This window comes from Talpa europaea, assembly GCF_964194135.1.
Source record: "Talpa europaea genome assembly, chromosome: 3".
Classification (NCBI taxonomy): Eukaryota; Metazoa; Chordata; class Mammalia; order Eulipotyphla; family Talpidae; genus Talpa; species Talpa europaea.
Window position 1 is genome coordinate 77221422 of NC_140069.1, and position 22617 is coordinate 77244038.

General features: G+C 34.0%; 1 protein-coding gene and 1 pseudogene across 2 annotated transcripts in view; both read left to right on the forward strand.

Moving 5' to 3' along the window:
• Positions 1-22617, forward strand: part of ZNF804B (zinc finger protein 804B) — a gene marked incomplete at both ends in the record, with an annotated part of 486249 nt that overhangs the window by 405100 nt on the left and 58532 nt on the right. The window lies entirely within an intron of this gene.
• Positions 20733-21286, forward strand: LOC311168629 (ferritin heavy chain-like; annotated as a pseudogene). Its single transcript has one exon. The product of its transcript is annotated as a ferritin heavy chain-like (transcript).

Genomic DNA, 22617 nt, shown 5'->3' on the forward strand with positions numbered 1-22617 from the left:
GTTTTCATCAGGATTGTGAATAACACTAAGAAATTCCATGTGACTAGAGTATAATTGCTAACAGTTGTGAGAAGGTGTATAGTCCTAATGACAAATGAATGACCTGATATCTTGGAATATGTCAGTACATTTTTATACAATGTAGACATATAAAATATTCAGAATGAATAACTAAATATTTTTACTAATATCACTAATTTTAATTGAGTGCATATAAAATATATGACCTTAAGACATGTAAGTGAGACATAGTTTTTATCTTTAAAAAATATGACATAAATATATTATCCATTTCTCTGTTAATTTTATTTATCTGATGAGAGCAGAGCAAGGGATAAATTATTTTAGGACTGTGATCCCTAAATCTAAGTGTGCATAATAATCTCTTTGAAATTTAGTAATGCAGATTCCAAGATTCTCTTTCAGATATTCTAATTCAGCAATTCTGATGGGGGTCTAGGATATTGCATTTAAGATGATGATAAAGTGAAATTTTTCAAACACCTGTATAAATGAACTGTATGGCTACCACTCAGTGCCAACATTAATCATTTTGTTAATTTATATCATTACCATTTCCTCCCAGCTCCCACCACCACAACACATTATTTTGAAGCAAATTTCAGATATCATATTATTTCATTTGAAAGTGTTTCAAAATGTACAATGACACATTAACAATATAGCCATTATTATATCCTCAAGTTAAGAATAATAATAACTGATACTGATCTTGGTGTCAGTTAGGGTCTTATTGCCTTATGAATGACATAAACTGGTGCTTGTTGAAATCTGGAGCAAAAAATATCTTTTGTTTGACACACCTTTAAGTGTGTTTTAATATACTTTTAAACTATAGTTTTCCCACTCCCTCTTTAAATTTTATTGCTTCCAATTTATTAAAAACACTAGATTTTTGCACTCATTTGAGATTTTGGTTAATGCAAATCAGTTAAGGCTTTTCACATTTCCCTCTATCTTCTGTATTTCCTTTAAAGTTATTGTTTCAGATAAAAATCTGGTCAAATGCCAGTTAATTTTTTGGGGCCAGATTATATTAGAGGGCATCTTGTGTCCTTCATAAAGAGACATGACATACTGCTCTCTCTCTTTTTATGACTTTAAGTTTTATCTGTGGGTTTATGTACTGTTAGCTTAATCTATCCATCATCAGGTATCCTGCCAGCATTTTTCCACTAATTTTTTATTGTATCCTTTTTTATTGTATTAACATTGGTGGTTTACAACACTGTATATGATGTTAGGGTTATAGGTACATTCCTCTTCAGATATATGGTACCACACCACTCCCAACACAAAGGTACCAATAATAGATGATCATTTGCTTATGTTCATTACTTCATTTGAATTTATAAAATGATGATTAAATTGTGTCATCCTTTTGTTATTTATTGGATGGAATGTGTCTCTAAAGGGAAGTGTCCCTAAAGCATCATCCTCAAGTCATTTCCTAAAGGTGGTCTTCAGGCTGTACATTAAGGAAAAACCAACTCTGGGAATCAGAGAAAAAGCCGCTCTGGAATCTCATGAAATGATGACATTTGATTTGTGTTTGAACATGCATTAGTATATATTGCTAACGTGACTGTAGATGGGATGGCAGTCTTGACAGTAGAAACACAGAAAGCGAAAGTTAGGTAATGGAATAGCCTACGGCATCTTTTGAACATTCTAAGAAGCCTTGAACTACTGGGGGGTGATTCCTCCACCTTTAACCTGCATGCCACAGCTCCCTTGTGCTCCAGAATTTTACAATTCTGCCTTATCAATTTCCTTTTTAATCACTTTATTCAATAATATTTCCATTGGCTTTCCAAGATGTTGATAAAATAACCTTTCCTTATCCTTCTGTCCCATCTATTTGCCCATTCTAACATTCATGGCATGTTCCTTCATCAAGCAATGATTGTGTTTTATTGTGTATTATTGTGTTAATTGTAAAAAATGGAAAATTTGGTCCCCAACTAAGGGGGGAGACACATATGTCAATAAAACTTTAAAATGCATTCATTTATATGTTGTGATATGTGGCTAGAACATACAAAACGTATTTAAGGATGAAGAAATGACAAATAATCTGGAATTCTTAAGAATGAACAGAATTTAACCATGTGGTCAATAATATTAGGTCCTAAGTGGTACAAAACAGATATTAAAGCATGAGAACAGTTTAAAAGTATGACACATATACAGAGAAGCTGCTAAAGATTCATTATGGCCACTAAAGCTACCATCACTCTCCTGAGAGCTCTTTAAAAGTCTTTGAAACTGTATCTCATTCTCCTTTTGCAATAAATCCTGCTCTCATTATTTTGCATTATCTTTTCATCATTCATATACGTTCTCACTCATGAATCATTGGTAGGGCCTTCTAATTGTACTTCCTATTTATTAGTATTTTCACTGCTCAAAAACAATCTATTCATTATATTCTGATTAATCCTCCAAAACTAGTGCATTTATTCTGTCACACCCCTACTTGGAATGTACAATCTGTGATGGCTGACTTTTAAAGAATCTGAACTATTTAATCTGCCATTCAAAACCTTCACAGTCTGGCTCTTGCCTCCATTTCCAGATTTATCTCCTGCAACTCCAGAATTTCCCCACAGTTTCTCAAAAGATGCCTTATGCTTTCCCACCTGCTCATCTTGGCTCTTAATCTTTCCTCTGTCTGCCATGCCCTCCCATCTTGTGGTTGTTTTTCTACATGTACTTATGCATATTTAATATGTAGATTGATGACCTACAGCTGGATATTAAAAGAGTGGAGATTTCATGATAAACTAACTCAATGACACTTTCCAAATTCCTTTTGATCAAAACCTACTACTATTGTGGACAATTTTGTATATGCTACCCACTTTGGGTAACATTGGAATAATTAAATTTGCTATAGAACTTGTAAGACTGCTTTTCTTGAATAATGTTGAAATACTTCCATCTAAAGATTTACTTTGGCCCAAAATATTTTGAAAATTACCTGAATTTTAAATGAAGCTGTGTTTAAAATTTCCCTTTTAAATTAAACTGAATTTTATGTACAGAAAAAGGAAATATGCACTAAATTAAAACATGCAAAAGCTTTTTTTTTCCCAAAGTCTAAATATGTCTTTGATTCTTGCTTCAGTGAGTGTTCTTCTTGATTGTGATTATGATTATAATGATGGTGGTGAGGATTTGGCTGATTTTTTTGGCCTGTAATATGTATAGTTGTCTTAGTTTTATTTTCCATGTGAATTTAAATGAAATATCTGGTCTCTTCCATTGGACTTCCAATAGTATTATCTTTTTGATATACTTAAATGTAAATTCAAATTCACATGGAATTAATTGTATTGCTCATTAATAAATGGCTTAATACTGTAAACAGGATGATCTGAATTTTCCTCACTGATTATCCTTCTCTCATTTATAATTACTCAGGAACTTCAGTTTAATAAGTGATTTCCAAAGCTTTCATATTGTCTTGTGTACAAATAGTAGTGTCATGTATTTATTTTATTGCAAAGATTATATTATTCATAGATTTATTATAATTTTAGAGAAGTCAGCATATCATTTTAAATAATAAAGCAAAATACTCCAATGTTCATAGTGTTAACTGAATTACATTGGATATTTAATAATGTTTTTCTATAATTTGATAAAAATTAGGATTTTTTTCTTAGGTATTATTTGTATAGAAGGCTTCTCAGTTACAAATTTGAACATTTCTATATTTCCTCAACAAGGAAAAAAAATGTATGTCTAGTTTTGACAACTCCAATCTATATATTAATCATATTTTTAAATATGATTTAGATATCGCCTTGAACTTATAATTCTTTGTGAATGCTGAGCATGCTAAAGAAATTTAAATGTGTATACGAGTTACAATAACTTGGATAAAGACAGTACTGTTACTATTATTATAACCAACATGTCAGTAACAATTAATTCCTTGTGAGACTACCTACAAATCATAATCCCTTTCTCAAGATTTAACTACAAATGCATAATACTGGAACAAATAATACATATCCTCACAAATAGCAAAAGTCTGTCCTGCCCCAGAGACATACTGGCTCATCTCAATTTAGAAAAAACAAATGAGCCAGATCCCCATACAATTAACCCATAAACATATCTTCAATAATAAAAAACAAATCCACTTTCTGATCCTCCACGTGTGAAGCTTAATCCTCTTAATCTTCATTTGCTTCACAATAGGATTTATTTTCACTCAGGAGGCACTGTTCACTAGTCAAGCCTGGATTTGAACTCCAACTAATAAAGTATTGTTTGGGATTCTCACTGTCTCTACCCGCTCAGGATAAACTAACAAAGCAGAACTATCTTTGTCATCTTGAGTCCAAGAGGAAAAGACTGTCAAAACTGCTAAATAAATCCAGTCTGAATTACTTCTTGTTTTGTTCCTGTAATTTGATTTCTGTGTCATCCAAATACTGCCCAAATTGACCCAATGATATATTTCAGCATAGTATGTTAGAGTTAATATTCCTTTTTTCTTTAAAGATTAATTTATTTATTTATACAAGCACTGGGTACAGTCTGAAGTGTGGGAGGGTGAGAGAATTCACCAGAGGCAGAGCGGAGAGCAGAACAGGCAGACTGACGAAGTACACTGCTGAGGGGAGCAGAGGGCACTGCAGGAGAGGTCGGCCCGCCATGTGGGACCCTCGCCCAGAGGCCGGGGATCGAACCGGCGCCGCCGAGGCTGCAGGCAGCTTCACAAACCAGTGCTCAACCACTGTGCCACTGGAGAGGCCCTTAATATTCCTTTCAATACAGCAACAAAATTTCATAGTCTAGTCGATTTTTCGGGTCTGCAAGGTAAGGGAATATAGACTGGAGTGTCCTGAATGATTCCCTTATAACCTTAAGTGTTAATAAGATAGAATTCTTATCTACTGCTTTATTTCGTATTCTATTACCACGGCTCTCTGGTATATCTTTTCTGCATCACACCATTTACGTGTATAAAATAATTTTTATATTTTGTCAGAGTTAAGTGCTTATATTTTGTTAAGTATGTTTTCTTTATAGTCACAGAGAACTGTAGTTTACTTTCTGGAGATGTCTTTTTGTGGCTCTGATGTCAGGGAAATACCAGACTTATGAATGACTAGGACCTGTTTCCTCCTCTTCCAATATCTGAGGTTCTGTAGGATTTGAATAGCTTCTTCTTTAGATGTTTACTAGAATTCACTAGTGAATTAAATAATTAAATTAATGAACAAATTTTATGTTTTATTTTTTAACTACTATTTTGATTTCTTTACATGACAGGAATTAATTTGGGTTTCTAGTTCTTCTGTTTTTTAATATTTTATTTTATACAATTATTACTTCATTTTTCATTTTTGCACAATATATGCGTTTTCATTTTGGTTATCTTCCACATACAATTGCACCCCTCCTTATTTTGACCCTAATCCTTCCTCTCCCCGCCCCCCCCCCCATAGTGTGTCTCTGGTTTATAGTTGCTTGTTGATTTTGATTTTTACTTTGTATTAGTCATTTTTCTGGTCCCTTATTTAGGTTTTATAAATTCCTGCTATGAGTGAGACCATCCTGTATTTTTCTTTTTTTTTCTGACTTAATTTGCTGAGCATGATCCCTTCTAGCTCCATCCATGTTGCTGCAAACTGCATGTGTTTATTTTTTTGATTGCTGAGTAATATTCCATTGTGTATATGTACCACATCTTCTTGATCCAGTCATCTATTTTTGGGCATTTGGGTTGTTTCCATAGCTTAGCTATTGTAAATAGTGTTGATTCCTCAACCTACTAAAAATAGAGCTTCCATATGATCCAGCAATTCCACTCCTAGGTATTTACCCAAATGACACAGAAACATTAATTCCAAAGAGCACCTGCACCTCTAGTTCTTCTTGACTCAGTTTTGGTAATTTGTGTGTTTGTAAGTATTTAACTGTGTATATTACCTAGTCAGACCTGCAGAATATCTCAGGCTCAGTATTCAATATGCTCCAGAGACAGCAGGACTGTAGGAACTATTCCTCATGAAGGTTTTAAGTGTTCTAATTACTCGGTGCATGTTAACTGTTGCCAAGACTACACTATATGATTTGGAGAATTTACACACCAAAGAGCAATAATATGCAGTTGCTGCTCTTAAGACACATAATGCAAATAAAAATTATGTAAGAATAAAAGGTATAAAATCACACTAAATCTCACAAAGAATAAAAAGGATTAATTCACAAATGATCAGTTGAGAAAACCTGCCTTTCACAGAAAGCTGATTCAGAAGAAGTTTGTTTTTGCAAGGTGTGAGATTCCTGAGAATAAAAGGGAAGAGACAAATAGGGAACAAGAGAATGCAAATTTGGAAATTTAGAAGAGGAAGATGAAGAAACTTGTCCTATCAACTTGATTTTAGGAGTTATTTAATGAAAGTACATGACTAAATCTAGTAGGTCACCAACAAAAGATTGTGATCCATTAAAGGGTCATCTCTATTTGTGAGTCATAATATAATTTCAGTCAATTGCAAGTGGTCTGTTAAAAAATAGAGTTAAAAAATATAAGTGTTCTACATTTTGTAAGGGTAAACTTTATAAAATTATGATGCAGTTGAAAATAAATGCATGAGTGTCCTGGCTCATGACATAAAATGAATTTTTTTTTAAAGATTTATTTATTTATTTATACAAGCTCTGGGTACAGTCAGAATCGCGGGAGAGCAAGAGAATTCACCAGAGCCAGAGCGGGGCGCAGAGCAGGCAGAAGGACCGAAGTACACTCCTGAGGGGAGCAGCGGGCTGCAGGAGAGGTCTGCGCACCATGTGGGACCCTCACATGGTGGCCGGGGATCAGACTGGCGCTGCAGAGGCTGCGGTCAGTTTTGCAACCCAGCGCTCAAGTGCTGCGCTACCGGAGAGGCCCCATAAAATGAATTTCTTTCTACAGAGTGTAATAAAAAAAAAAATTTAAAGTCACTGAACTGGAGAATCATTATAAATTGAGCAAAAATGTTGCCAAAAGGCAAACAAAGCAGGGATACAGTTTGCTGATTTATATTTGTGTTAGCCTAGCCAGTACAATGCCCTGCCATTCTCCAATGGTACTCATGTGGCCAAAAACAGAGAAAAGCTGAATGACGTTAATCAAAGATAAGAAAATGCACCAGTGGAGGTAGATTTGTTAGTGAAGTGAAAATGTCCTAGTGGTTGTTGAGACTAAGTCTGAGGTGGCAGACCTGTTTTTCCAGATATGTAGTGTAGTTGTATACTTTTAAACAACTTTTAAGTGTTGGGAAACTATCTTTTCCTTTTAGCCTCAGGTCAGTCTTCTTATAATGTCTACCTGTAATATCTATCTAATCACTTCTCTATTACAAGTAGTTTATGTATCAGAGGGCCTTGGAGACCCAGAAACTGGTAATAGCAGGGACAATAAGTTGATTGAAATTCTAAGTATGGGGCTGGTTTATACAAGACAGACTCAAGTGAATTTTAGGAAGTCCAAAGTGTATGGGATGGTATGAGGATATGCAGGGGCCAGAACATAAACATAAATACCAATCATGAAATGAGGTGAAAACTGCAGCATCTCTGTCTGAACTTCCCCTTGTTCTGGGAGGTGGCACTATGACTGTAAAGAGGACCTGCTCTCCTAGAGGAGAGGAGCATGATACTTTTATATCCTATTCCTCTATTTTCTTCAGTTTTTTCTTACATCACAGTCTTTCAACCATCCTATAGTCTCAGAACTTTTCTAAATCCTGTTCTCAATCATTTTTTTAAAAATTTATTTATTTATGCATACATGAACTGGGATACAGGCCAGAGGTGTGGGGGGTGAGAGGATTCACCAGAGACAAAGTGGGGAACAGAACATGCAGACTGACTGAAATACACTGCTGAGGGGAGCACTGGGCGAGCCAAGAGAGGTCTACTGCGCCATGTGGGTAGCTCCCTGGCCAGGAATTGAATGCGTGCTGCAGTGACAGTGGATAGCTTCATAGGTTGCGTCTCAACCCCTTGCCACCAAGGGAGCCCCACGATCATGTCTTTTTTAAATGCCTCAGATATCTGTCTCTGGCGGATTTATTGTACTTGAGAACATGTAAGCATTTCTCAGTGGAATTTCTAATTAAGATCTTTAAAATTATTCATATATGTGAGCTGTTTTTAAATGACTGCTTTTTGCAAGAGGTAATAGTAATAGAAACATTTATTAATTGGGATTCCTATACTCAGATCACTTTATTTATATTTATATTTATATTTATATTTATATTTATATTTATATTTATATTTATATTTATATTTATATTTATATTTATATTTATTTATATAGATACATTGACATGGAAAAAAGAAATTTTGCATATACTTTTACTTAATTTTAACAATATGGAGATCCTTGAAATATATGGAATTTAACAGATTCATTTTTTTATTCCAGTAGCTTTGAAAATTTCATTGAAATGTTTAGTTTCATTAAGATAATTATCATTGTACATGATTTCTTCTTATTCATTAAGTGTGATTTGGGCAAGCACATCCTTACAATGGTAAATCCTTGAATTCTCAAAATAAGTTTTTCTCCATCCTTATAACTATAAATTGCTCCTTAAACAGAGGTGAAATAATGATGTATTAGTTGTAAATATACAAATAAAATGTTATGGTTTCTAATTACTAGTATGTTCTAAAGGGAACAACTTTTTTTCTAGTTAATTAACTAGTTAATTAATTTCTAGTTAATTAACTAGTTAATTAATTTCTAGTTAATTAACTAGAAAAAAAGTTAATCTTATAACATGTTAACCTTATAACATGCATACTATCATTTACAAATAGGAAACAGATGTCCACAGATATTTAATAATTTTCCAAAGTCAGTTTTCAAGTTAGTAGTTATAGAATCTAGCTGTTATTTTCTAGTTTGAATATATAGTTTAGCTCCCTCCAAAATATTGCGACTTAATTCTGAAGTATTTTCAGAAGTGACATGCCTTATCAAATTCCCTCATGGTGGTATGAACTTTGCCTATGACTGTACAAAGCCCATGGTGAGGAAGAGGCCTTTCACCTCTCTTCTTTTTCTGTGAAAAGTATGTGTTTTGTGCCGCTAGCATTGTCTTATATTACAGTTTTAAAGTGAATGAGCATTATGCGGGTAATCAAAGATAAGAAAATGCACCAGTGGGCCTCCCCGGTGGCGCAGCGGTTGAGCGCTGGGTTGCAAAGCTGCCCGCAGCCTCTGCATCGCCGGTTCGATCCCCGGCTGCTCCCAGGCCACCGGAGGAGGATCCCACATGGTGCGCAGACCTCTCCTGCCGCCCGCTGCTCCCCTCAGCAGTGTACCTTGGTCCTTCTGCCTGCTCTGCTCCCCGCTCTGGCTCTGGTGAATTCTCTCACCCTCCTGCGCTTCTAACTGTACCAGTGCTTAAATAAATAAATACATAGATAAATAAATAAACAAATAAATAAATAAGAAAGAAAGAAAGAAAGAAAGAAAGAAAGAAAGAAAGAAAGAAAGAAAGAAAGAAAGAAAGAAAGAAAGAAAGAAAGAAAGAAAGAAAGAAAGAAAGAAAGAAAGAAAGAAAAGAAAAGAAAATGCACCAGTGGAGGTAGATTTGTTAGTGAAGTGAAAATGTCCTAGTGGTTGTTGAGACTAAGTCTGAGGTGGCAGACCACGTAACTTATCTCTCCCTAAATAACCTCTGCTATTTATAATTTAGAACTGAATTTTTTCTTCATTTACCTCTTGCTGGAATTATAATTGATATAGTTCCTACATTTTCAGCTTATACTCTTTATTGTATATTTGATACATCACAAGTGATTTTTTTCTTTTCATTTCATATTCTTCTTCTTTAGCTGTCTGAGACCACAATTTCAAACCCCAGAGGCAAGCATAATTTCTTGCTCAGCATTAATATTTTCCTATTTCTTTGTAATCTATAATCGCTTTATGCACTAGTTTTAAGATAGGCCATCAGTATTCCAAAAGTACTTGGTATAGTGTTTTAAAGACAAAACTGACTTACCGCATTTTAGCCCATTTTCAGTCATGCTTTATTCTTTATTGAACTTTTACAGTTACTATACCACATTATATCTGTAGCAGATGCTGACAGGGCCTCATCCTCATCATTCAGAACTTTCACTTTCTTCTGGTGTTCTCCCAACTATCAGTACCTAAACCTCTGTGCCTGCATTGTTGGTTTGTTTCCTCTAAGAACAAAAGGCCAATTGCACCCTTATGTATAAGGGGATAAGACACTGGACTAACACACTTCATCCCCAGAAATCCCAACCAAATGATTCCACTGAACATAGATAACCTCATCCCTTTCTCCATACACAGAAGACACATGGGATTTGTTCTTTTCCAGTACTTTCTCATGAGTGGAAGCTTCAGTTGATCACTGGGGCAACTGGTTTGACACACCTTTCATTGGCCTTCCCTTCTCTGCCAGTGCCCCTATTCCTTTCCATTGTTTCCTGGGCCCCCAAACATACTACTCACTCTCGAATCCTCATCATAGAGTCTGCCTCGCTAATATTCTTGGACTTATAGTTCCCTCAACAATGGATTAATAAAAACAATTTTAGGAGAATGAAATGAATGTTCAGCTCCTGATGCATAGTAGATACTTTAATGCCATCTCATCTAGTTAAAGGAAATGTTATCTTTTAATGTTGAATACTCTCTTCTAGATAGAATTTTGTCTCTGCTTTATCTTAATCATATGAATTGTTTTCTATTGTATAGACAGGACCATGCCAATGGATACCAATGTCACCAAATTTGGGGGTTGTTATGAAGAGTTCATAAACATCTCTTAGCATTTATGCCAATGATTCCATCACTAGTCATTCATTTCCATGCAGTGAGAATAGTCTTTTTTCTGCAATTCCATTTGTATCACTACAAAAACTACAGGAAAGGATAGTTTTCAGTGAAGCCTGTGAAAGAACTTATCTTTTTCTTTATCCTTACATCCCCTCTAGGAACAGTACATGTATTGATTTTTCACACTTGAAACAAACTTCTCTTCAGTAGGCTATTTCCTATTCATCTTGTATAACTCAGTGTATGATTTAGTTTTTACCTTTATTGTAAGCTGCCATAGCCTTTAATATGTATTCCTATCTGTAGAACTTCCTCTTTATACCATTAGCAAGGTCCTAAATTAGTTGAACTGGATTATTTAATATTACCACTATAGTGTCTAGAATAGTGTTTGGCACATGACAACACTCAAGTGTTAGATAGTGAATCACATTTATGTGTATTATCAAATAAGTTATTACAAGATCTTTTGGTGATTTTAATTAAATCTATGTTGTTAGAGAATATTTGCAGTCCCTCTGACATAGTTTTTTACCTGCCCTCGTCTGTCATCCCTTTATGTCATTATGTAAGTAACAATAATACCATTTCAAGATGTGACTAATATTGAATTTGCTGGTGATTTATCTATGAATACTTTGGCTCTAATATAAGAAGGGTGAAGAATTTAAAAAGAGTGAGCCTGTACTGCTATACTACATACAGTGTTATAAACCATTGTTACCTCAACAGCAAAAAATAAAGAATAATAAGGAACAATAAACATAAAATAAATACATACAAAGAATTTTAAAATAATTTAATATTTGATTTTTTTAATTTCTGCTTAAGTAAAAGCAAACTAGATAATCAAAATACATACTATTTCCCAAAGCTTGATATGTTTTCATTGTTATTTCATTGTTATGTTTTTAATAATTTTTTACTTAATTTATGAAGTATCACCTTTCTAAATATTGCAACAGAAAGGTTATTGTTTTGATAAAGGGTGAGACATGTTTTGTTTACTTGCTCATTAAATACCTATGTACTATAGCCGTGCTGCAAAAGGAAAACTCGAATTATCAAATGTCACTGAACACAGGCCAATGATTGCTTTTGTCTTATGGCAAAATTTTCTACTTTTAAATGTCAGCTTACCCAATTCTTTATTTTAAGCATGCACAACTGGGGAGATGATTGAACGTCATTAAAAAATACTGTACCTGCCACACTCGAGCTTTTTTTATTTTTACATATAGTAAGGAAAGCTAGTAAATTGATACTTTAATATTTGGAAATATTAATAGTATGTCTGGAGTAATGAGTTTATTTTCATCATCATGATCTAAAAAAAATATCTAGCAAACAGCAGTGATCCCTTTAAATTTAATGGCTAGATAAGTTAAGGTTGTCATTAAATGTTGGATACAGAGAAATTACATTTGCCACCTTCTAAAAGTGAATGCTAATTAACATGCAAATGATCAATTTAACCCTCTTTAAATTGGGGGAAAAAAAAACCTTGAGACAGTTAATTTCATAGTTGTTAGTGATGGCCAAATCATTGTAAGATGATCCTTTGTATTTCATTATATAAGAAATTGCAGAAACACATTATCAGACTTTTGTGTTTAAAATAAAATGAATGGCAATTCTGCCTGGCAGAGAATATTTTATTAATTTGTTTGTGTGCTGATGTTATAATTCTTCTAGAAGAATAGAAACACAAACATTTAGAGTGAGAGCTGTGGATATGTTAATAACGTCGGGGTTGTTGCAATACTGTTCTGCAATATTGGGTGAACTACTAGAATTTAGATAAAGTCAGATAACAACAGTTACCAAAAGTAATGAGATTTTGACTCAAATGTCCAACTTCAGACCTGAAGGTAGGTCTGCCCTATTCCAGGGCCTTTTGGACTCTTGCAGTTAGATTGTCACTGACAAAGTCTCTTGAGATTCCTAATGTTGGCCAGCAACACATTTTTAGAACTAGAAAGAGCTAAAAGTCTAAAATATTAGTGAGGTCGACCATGTCAGTCAGTCTCTCAGGTCTTGATCTCTACTCACATGCTGGTTTAAGAATCCTGAAGTGGTCAGTTTTTCATTAACTAAATGTTTCTGTCAGCACATACTATGATGCATTTATAATAACCCAGATACCTTTGGTCTAGTCTATGAATTCCAGTGATAAAACCTAACTTAATCTGATTAACAAATGGAACTGCACATTCTGAGTGAACAGTGTGTTGAGACCAGAAGGTTCTTCTTTGCATACCAAGTATTTGCAAAGGATTGTTATAAATTCACTAAAATAACAGGTGGAGCATGGGGGGAAGGTGTGTGAGTGGAGAACTGTATTTGGTAAGCTTTATCCAAGTCATGACTGTCACCCTACTCTGGTACCTTGAGTAATTTTAAGTAGATATGTTCAATTCACACTTAAGATACACAGATAGGCAGATCCAGATCTCAAGAGAGAGCTTCCACAGACAGTTGTGTCATACATCACCACATGCAGCAATCTAGGCAGATCAGTATCTGTGTGGAAATTCGTGATGATTCCTGGAGAAGGATATCAGGATTTCTAGAAATGACTTGCTTAAAATCTGATTTAAGCAAAAAGACAGGATAAGATAAGTGGAGAGAAACTGTTGGGTCAAAAGAGTGTCTAGGACCCATCCCAGAGAAAATTCAACACCTTAAGTTGTGACAAAGAAAGAAGGGACAACAATACTCTTTATATACAACAACAGCGTGGATAAAGAACCTTCAGCAGCATGTTAAGACAGAGCTATTCCGAGCCAGGGTAAAGGTCGGCAATGACACACTGAAGAGAGGGAGAGCTGGAATTCAAACACACTCACACAAAGCTCTGCAGCTCTTGAGAAAATCACACACGCTCTCTTTAAAAGCCTATAAAAAATACCCAGGAGCTTTGAATCTGGCACTCAGGATGCAATATGGTTGGCTAACATTTTAGAGCTTTCTAGCCAGCCTCTGAAATGTTATGTTATATTTTAACAACCTGATATAATTTATTTTGTTCTCAAGTAAATGCAATGAACAAAATTGGAAATCTAGAGACAAAGTTTTTTAATATGAATGAAATAGTTTGAAGGGGCCTCCCTGGTGGCTCAAAGGGTTAAGCACCGCACTATGAAACTATCCACAGCCATTGCAGCACGGGTTTGATCCCCCAGCCAGCCCACTGCTCCCCTCAGCAGTATATTTCAGTCAGTCTGCCTGTTCCATTCCCCACTCTGTCTCTGGTGAATCCTCTCATCCCCCAGATGTTTGGCCTGTACCCCAGTTCTTGTATGCATAAATAAATCTTTAAAAAAAGAAATAGTTTGAAAGGCACAATGTATTTTTACCTTTTCTCGCAGCACTTATATGTTTAAATAAAGCATGAGGAGAAACATAGAGAGAAGGTTTTATAAAAGGAAGAAAATACCTAGATGACAGTAAGCAAGTAGCCACCAGGGACATTGTGACCACAGGGTTTCAGCTCCTAATCAGAAAAGTGAGGTGTTTGTGCTAAATTTCTAAATACCCTTCTAATTTCAACCTTTAATTTTGTACATGGAACTTTGGTTTGTGTTCCACAAATATATTTATAATTGCAAACCAGTACCAAGCTCGATGTGTTTTCCTAATGCCCAAACAACTGCTTGATTGGCTCAAATTCTGTCTATAAAATAAAGTTAAAGGACTGTTACTATAATCACATACACATATCCATAAAATGCTTGCTGGATTTCTCAGTAGTTGTATGATTTTGACATTTAGGCATAGTCTAATGTTGAGAAGAAACAAATATTTAAACTTTAAGTTCCTCATGTTTATAAATGGTAGTCATGCTAGATAGAGTATATTGTATTTCTGCAATGGAATGTAAAGTTTCTGTTGTCCTTGATCTCTCTCCTACCCACTTGTGTAGCTTTGATGAAGATCATAAGTGAAATTGGCCCACTGTATATTTTGGTGTTTGGAATATAACTATAATGACCCCCATGCAAAATTTTCATATATATAGGAGGCTTGACTATCAGAATGGTATATATGTGATGTAGGAAATGATATACATTGTATATATGACATATATGGTATATGCTATATGATATAATAGTATATGTGCTAAATTACATATATGTGTTTATATAGTGTATATGGTATACACAGTATATGTTATATGAATGATGGTTTGTGAGATAATATATATATGATGTATACAAGGTAAATTTTTGTTTTCTTTTAATAAATGCTGAGAGGAATGCTAAGAATCCTATTTGTGGGTATTGCAGGATTACAAAATACAATCTGATCATTTTTCCCACTTGACATTAATCTTCTAATGCAAACAGCTGGCAAATTATTTGTTAATTAATTACAAGAAATCCTCTCATTACTCTTGATATTCTAGAAATTGGCTTCTGTTAATAAACTTAAATATGTGACTAAAACATAAATGAGGCCAGGCTGTTACAAATGAGAAAGTTAATCATTGGAACCAACTAAACATTTAAGAAAGCATAGGGGAAATACTTTATTGTACTTATAGAGAAAATAGATGGAAATAATAGGGTTTCTCTCCAGGTGTATATATTGTGAGTATAGGATGCTGCCATACTAAATAGAAACATTATTTTTAGAAAGCTAAAAAAAAATAATAAAAAAGATAATTGACTTTAATTGGATTTCAGAGAATGTTGCAGGGGACATACTTCTACTAAAAAAAATCATTTTTTATCTGAAATTCAAATGTTATAAGGCATTTTTCCAATTTATTTTGCAATCCGGCATACTGAAAAAGTTTGAATTTTTTTTTAAAGATTTATTTATTTATTTATACAAGAACCTGGGTATAGACCCGATGCATAGGAGGGTGAGAGGATTCACCAGAGACAGAGCAGGGAACAGAACAGGCAGACTGACGAAATACACTGCTGAGGGGAGCAGTGGGCATGATAGGAGAGGTCTGCCTTGCCATGTGGGACCCTCGCCGGCTGGCTGGGATGGAACCAGTGCTGCAGAGGCTGCAGACAGCTTCACAGCACAGCGCTCAACCACCTGCGCTGCCAGGGGAGACCCAAAAGTTTGAATTTTTAAAAAGATTATTATGCTAATAATTTGATTATTCTTCAACTAAGGAAGTATACAGAAAGAAATATTTCTGAGAAATTTTGGGGGGAAGCATAGAATGTAACCTTAGACATTATGTTAACCTAAACAGGGGGAGAAGTTATCAGTTTTCTATTGCCATTGAACATATGATCTGTATTTGTTTGGCAGTGAAACAAATGAATGAATGCTACAAATATAAAACAAGGCTCAATACTTTAATAGTGTGTCCAAAATAAAATTCTTCTATTTATCACCCTTTTTCAATTCCTTCAGTGTTTTCATTTTTCTATAATGTAGTTGAATCAGGGAAATCAGAATCAATAATATTATCTAATTTAATTATATAGATAACAAAAATGAAACAGGTCTGCCCATTTATAATGTTGTTTTCAGTTGAATTGTAGAGATTGTTGTGAAATCTGCAATGACATATCTGATCTCTTAGATGTTTTTATATAACTTGTGAATAGAGGATTCAACAATACAACATCTCAGTTATAATGATCATATATAGATGAAATATTTCAAAACTTATTAGGTGAAGAACTCTGCCAAGTGTTTTGCAAATGTTATTTAATATGCTGTGTTTTGCAAATGTTATTTATTTATATACATGGCTGTTAAAATATTAATTTATTTGAAAAATGGCTTAAGTACTTTATTTTTAGACAGTGTGTTTTCATAGATACACAATGTGTGACTGTCATAATGATGGACAAAGTAAAACTCCTTTGCTAAAAATGCACAAAAATAAGGAAATCCACAAAATTAGGAATATGAAAAAAAGCTGGAATTCTAGATGGAAGTAAGGAGCATGTGGTCTTCACCGACAGAATTTTGTGGAATGTTGGAAACCATGACCCAACTTACAGGAACCTAGAGACAAAAGATAAATGCGAGGAAGTACCAAGGTATGGAGCATAAGAAGACAAACTGGGATATAAGGTTTCCATCTTTGGCCTGATCAGGGAGCATGTAGTGAAAGAAGAGGGTGAAATTAAAGCACCACAGAGGCAAAATATAGACCAAAAACATTCTAAGCCATCTGTTCATGACACCTGGGGTGCTTCGAGGGGGAATATTAACCCTGAAAATTAATTCATCCTCCTCAATAGAATATAATTCATAATAATCATGATATGAACAACCACAAATTTAAAGCAGGTCCTCAAATGTCATTGTTTCATTCAGTGTTGTTGCACTATACTGAAAGGAAAAAAAGATCTTCACCAGCATTGAAAAAATGATACTAACATTATTTGAGGGCCTACTTTCATTTTTCATTATGTAGCATTTTCCAAGAAACTATTTTTTATGTCAATGAAGACTTACTGTACTTATTTTAAAGGAGTGTCAGGGAGCATACACAAGTAAATGCAACTCTTCTCTAGAGAAATGGCAACTTTAACTTTGACGTCACTTACTACCAAATTAACATTCTAAGGAAAATACAGTAATCATGGATAAAAGTCATGAAACAGAGAAAACCCTCCATGACTGAGAGTAAAACAAACATTAGTAAATTTAACAAACATTTCCACAAAGATTTAAGGGTAAAAATACCACATATCAAAGTATAAACTAAATTATGATTTAGTATTCTTTTAATGAAAGAGAAGCTTGAAAATGCAATCTAGCAAAAGAAGAATCAGGAGTATTTGGAAAATATCAACCTTCTAGAATAGAAAAATATTATAATTCAAATTAAAAAGAAACCTCAATGAATTATTAACCATGGTCCAAGAGATAATTGAAAACCTCAAATGAATTACTCAAAATTTATCATAGAGACATTTTTCTGAGGAGATGTTGAGTCAGTCTAGGGAGTATTTAATTGGATTCTAGAAAGAATTAATATAGGTTTAGGGGGAAAGTCTATATGCAAAGAAATCATAGCTGAGAATTTTCCAACATTATTGAAAAAAATAATTTCTCACAAGTAGCAGCAAAACAAATAAAAGCAAAAAAAAATGAAATCTACATTTAAAGTCATCAAAATTATTCAAAGGAAAGATAAACACTGAGATAGAGTGATCATAAAAGCAAGCCAAGAAAAAAATCCAATTTACCTAAAAGTGAAACAGCAATTTGACTAATTAATGACTTCTCAGAAGCAGGAATAGAAGACAAAGAGCCACGGAAAATTATTGTCAATGTGCTGAAAAAATAAATGTCAAACCAGAATTCTAGATGGGATGGAAATATATTTCAAGAATAAAGGCCAAGTAAAGGCATTTTTCAGGCAAAAAATAAACATTGAAAGAATTTACTGCCTATAGTCTCACTAAATTATACTCCAATGAATGAATTTCAGGAGTAAGAAAAATGATAACAGAAGTAAAGTCTGAAATATGATAACAAATTAGAAAAAATGTATTGAAGTATGTGCCCATAAATTCTAAAAAACACTATCTAAACTTGTAGCAATACATTCTATGTGTGGAAATAAAACAGAACTAAAGCAAGGTAAAAGTAACATGTAAAGCGAGAAGATAGGATAAAAGTTGAAATATATAGTCTTTGTTAAGTTGAAAAGCAAATATACTAACTTTAGTGATTATTAGTTTAAAGTGATATTAAAATTGCTAAAGGAATCTTAAAAGAATAACATATAAAGACTGTTTAAAAGAAGGAATTAAAATAGTGAGTCTTTAATTACAATGGAATTAAGATAGAAATTAATGTTAAGTTTCAACTAGAAAACTGAAACCATGGCAAAATTCTCAAATCACACAAAAAAAATCAAAATTAATAAAGGAAATTAGGAAATATTTAATTGGAAATATATAAATTGTCACACTTCAAAACATTTGTCATGTATTAACACAGTACTTAAACTTTATACTTTAAGAGCTTAATTTATATCAGAAATAAGACTAAAAGTTAATAAACTAGGAGTCCAACTTAAGAAATTGAATTTATTTAAACAAGATAAGTCAATAGCTATAGAAAATGAAATATAGAAAGTAAAAATTAATAAAAAATTCAACCAAAAGTCTCAACATACCAAAGGAGGGTTATTTGAATAAACTAATTAAATATATAATTCCTTGGATTATAATATTATTATAAAATACTCTTAATTTTAAAGACATAATAGGTTAGACTAGAGAGATGCTATTGGTATTAAGTGGCTAATAAAAATATTATAAAGACTTTATGCATAGAAAAGTTTAAAAGAAAAAATTCTAAAAATCCAGAGTCCATTAGTTACTAGAAACAAAATTAATCTGATTCACCTCATTATTTCTATGGAAGATGTAGGAGGAAGATTTATCATTCAATATAAATTTGTGATATATACATCAGAAAACCAAAAACAAAAGGGATCTTTGTTAGTGTAGTAAATGATTTTACTAAAACACGCAAAAATAATATTTTAATAGTATATGTTGAAAATTATCTCTTGAAATTGAGTGCAGGGAGCAATTTGGTGGTTTCTATTATTAGAATTTCATTTAATATTATTTATTGAAGATTCTCACTAATGCAGAGATATAAGGAAAAAAAGTATAAAAATTTTAAAGCTAAAAATATAAATAATGATAAATAATGCTATCATTGAGGCTAGAATTAAACGTATCATAAGAATTAATTAAACGGACCTCCCTGCTGGCGCAGGGGTTGAGCGCAGTGCTGTGATGCTGTTCGCAGCCTCCTTAGCGCAGGTTGGATTCCCAGCTGGCCAGGGAGCCACCCACATGGAGCCGCAGACCTCTCCTGCCTCGCCTGCTGCTCCCCTCAGCATTGTTTTTGGTTGGTCTGTTTGTTATGCCCACCCCCCGCTTTGTCTCTGGTGAATCTTCTCACGCTCCCGCATCTTTGGCCATATCCCAGTTCTTGTATAAATAAATAAATCTTTAAAAAAAATTTAAAAATATAAGGATCAATCGTGTTACTAAATAAATCTCAATATTCAAAAGGAAACTGCATTTTTGTACAACAATAAAAATCAGTCAGAATACAATTGTATTAAAATGTAAAAATTGCTAAACCCAATCAATTATAATATGAGAAATTTTACTGAGATACTTAAATAACAGCTAAATAAAAAGAAATAAACAGTATGTTCTTAGGCACAAAATACAAATATTCTAGTACTCCGTCAATTTAAAATACACTTTTAAATTAAAAAAATACATGTTTTTCAGTGGAACGTGGGAAAGTGATTCTACATAAACGAGTAAAAGACCAAAATAATAATAATAAATAAAAAAGTCAGGACTCTATCAAAGAAACAAATAAGGAAAAAAAATCTCTTGAGAACCAAGTTTTATTGGTGATTAAGTTGACATGTGTTGATGAAGAGCTAAAGAGGTCAACAAATGCAAGCCAGAAAGCCAGATAGCCAGAAAGCCAGATAGCAAGCCAGAAAGCATCTCATTCATGAATGCAAATTTGATTTCTAGCAGAGTGGGCATTGCCAGTCAGAGGACAAAGGAGAGAGCCTACTCCTTAAATAGTATTGAAAAGCTCAGTCATATGTTTGAATACTACAATGAAATTGAATTCCCACTTCACACTATATACAAATAAATGCTAAATAGATTAAAGACATATGCACACCTATAGAAAAAAATATAATTGTGGTGAAGAAAAAAAATTTTCAGTCAAATCATAAAAGGTATGTAACCTAAAGGGACATTGATAACTTTTAACACTAGGAAAAATATTAAGAACAGGTGTATAGCAACAGCCTTTGCGGAGAATCGAACCGGCGCTCGCCCCCACCCCCAACCCATCCCCAGCCCTCACTGCTGCCATGACGACCGCGTTCCCCTCGCAGGTGCGCCAGAACTACCACCAGGACTCGGACTCGGAGGCTGCCATCAACCGCCAGATCAACCTGGAACTCTACGCCTCCTGCGTCTACCTGTCCATGTCTTACTACTTTGACCGTGATGATGTGGCTTTGAAGAATTTTGCCAAATATTTTCTTCACCAATCTCATGAGGAGAGGGAACATGCTGAGAAACTGATGAAGCTGCAGAACCAACGACGTGGTCGCATTTTCCTTCAGGACATCAAGAAACCGACCGCGATGACTGGGAGAACGGGCTGAATGCAGTGGAGTGCGCCTTACACTTGGAAAAGAGGGTGAATCAGTCACTACTGGAGCTGCACAAACTGGCTACTGACAAAAACGACCCCCATTTGTGTGACTTCCTGGAGACTCATTACCTGGATGAGCAGGTGAAATCCATCAAAGAACTGGGTGACCATGTAACCAACTTGCGCAAGATGGGGCCCCCTGAATCTGGCATGGCCAAGTATCTCTTTGACAAGCACACTCTGGGAGACAGTGACAAGAGCTAAGCTAAGCCTTAGGCTGGCTTCTCATAGCCAGGGGGTGACTTTCCTGGTCACCAAGGCTGTGCATGCATGTTGGGATTACCTTTGCCTTTTCTATAAGTTGTACCAAAACATCTTCTTATAGCTTTCATTTGTATCATTCCTTCAAACAAAGCAATTTGATACCCGTAAAAAAAAAAAAAAAAAAAAGAAAGAACAGGTGTCTATCAAAGGGCACCTTAGGAGAAGAATGTACAAGTAATAATCTGTGAAAGATTTATAACAGGAAGATAATGTTCAGAACACTTGCAGTATGAACAGATGATTCATTAAAAGTGGATAAAAGATATTAATTAATAGGCATCTTAGAGAAGGAATATAGATGTTCCATAAATTTATTTCTAAAAATGTTAAGCTTTAGTAGTAGTCAGGACTCTAGTAATAAAAATTCAACTCAATTCCAGAACATAGCCACATTTTTGCCAAAATTAAAAATTGTGTTCAATGTTAATATTAGTGTGAGTATAAATGATAAAACACTCACTTTGGTGATTTTCACTAAAAATATTTCAGCACAGTTATGCTTTGTCATCAAGCAAATGCATTCCCATGTGTAGAGGCTAAAGTAACTTTGGCATATTTGCTTCAAGAGATATTTACAAGATATATTCCTATCAAAATTGTGATAGCAAGAAATTGGAAACAATCTAAGTATATTTATATGTTGCTTAATGATGGGGCTACATTCTAAGAAATGGACTGTTTGGTTGTACTTACACAAACCTAAATGGTATAGCCTACTGTGTATCATCTAGATGCTATATAAGAAATATTATCTTTGGTTTGTCATTGACAGAAATGACATTAGGCGTGTATGACTTACTGAGCAGAGCCAAGTTATGGAGAATGCTTTTGCACAAATCTTCAAAACAAATGATACACATATATATAGGCTTTCTTATGTGGGTGGTAAAATGAAAGTCAAGTGAATGACTTATACCCTCTTCAAGATAGTAGTTACCTCTTTGTAAATAACCACTCTCATTTGGGTAAAACTTTAGTCAACTGGTGGCGTTCACTTAATTAGTCTGATGGTCACCTATTAGCTGTTTTTAAAATTATTTTCTAAGCTATATGTATTCAAAACCCCATTAAAATTAAATATCAAATTAATTGAAATATTATGATAGATAACAAATTTTAATATAAAAATAGTACATGTATATGAAATATAAAATGCCATTGTGGGCCAGGTGATTGAGTTAGGCTAGTTGCTACTGCTCCTGGTGTGTCAGTACTCTATAAAATGGCTCATTAGAAAACAGATTTTAGGATGTTTTCTTCTCAACTATGCT